Below are 1,357 nucleotides of genomic sequence, written 5' to 3'. Positions count from 1 at the left end.
AGCCAGCCAGACATGGAGGAAACAGGAAAGTAAGACATACAGAAAGAAATGTAAAGAGCCCTGAGACACACTGTAGATAAAGAGAAACAGATAAATACAACAACTAAGATAAGGCCTAGTATTCATAACTAATAATAAGTCTCCATGTTGTGATTTAGGAGCTGGTGGCCCGAAAGAAAGCCTGCTACACTCTCTACTGCCAATACCTCTGACACCTGGTGATCCCCTCCCCACACCAACCTCAAATTCTTCAGTCTCCTCTGGCACACTCCAGACAGCTACAAAGTTACGGGAGACATAGTGGTGTTTTCCACGATCCTCCTTCATTTGGGTGTAAGAATTTGCTAGAATAATAGCTCCCAGGACACAGGGAAACACTGGCTTTACTGTTATTTTTGTTTGTTTGAAAATGTTTACTTTTACTTTATGAGCGTTCTGTGTGCATGCATGTCTGTATGTATGTATACATGTATGTATGTCTACATGTATGTCTGTATGTATGTCCACATGCATGTATGCCTACATGCATGTATGCCTGTACGCATGTCTACATGTATGTATGTCTACATGTATGTCTGTATGTATGTCTACATGTATGTATGTCTATATGTACGTATGCCTACATGTATGTCTGTATGCATGTCTACACGCACGTGGTGCATGCATGTGTGCATGTATGTCTACATGTATGTCTGTATGTATGTCTACATGTATGTCTGTATGCATGTCTACATGCATGTCTGTATGTATGTCTACATGCATGTGGTGCCTGCAGAGGCCAGAAGAGGGCATCAGATCCACTGGAACTGGAGTTACAGATGCTTGTGAGTCGCCCCACAGGGGTGCTGGGAATTGGTCTTGGGGCCTCTAGAAAAGTGGCAAGTATTCATAACAGCTGATTTATCCGTCTGGCCCCTAATAATTTTGATTTGAAAAACTCATATGTATATAGTGTATCTTGGTCATACCCTTCCCACCCCTTCCTTTCAGCTTTCCGCACCCCCATGATACATTCTCCATCATCTTCCCTATTTTGTGTCTTTTAAAACATAACCTATTTATTAAAAAATAACCTACTTAGTGGTGGCGCGTGACTTTAGTTCCAGCACTCGGGAGGCAGAGGCAGTCATACCTCCAAGTTCAAGGTCAGCCTGGTCTACAGAGCACATTCCAGGACAGTTAGGGAAACAAAGAAAACCCTGTCTAGAAAAAAAAAAAAAAACAAAAACCTCCTCCCCTGACCTTCCCACACACTAGATACTATTAGCCCTGTCCATGTTTGCGGTGTATGTGTGAGGTCATTCACTGAGGCGTGGGAAACTTACCAATGGCCACCCCTCCCAAAGAAAAATGCCCC

Source organism: Microtus ochrogaster, unplaced genomic scaffold (assembly GCF_000317375.1).
Source record: "Microtus ochrogaster isolate Prairie Vole_2 unplaced genomic scaffold, MicOch1.0 UNK47, whole genome shotgun sequence".
NCBI classification, from domain to species: Eukaryota; Metazoa; Chordata; class Mammalia; order Rodentia; family Cricetidae; genus Microtus; species Microtus ochrogaster.
Note: the sequence above shows the minus strand (reverse complement) of the source record.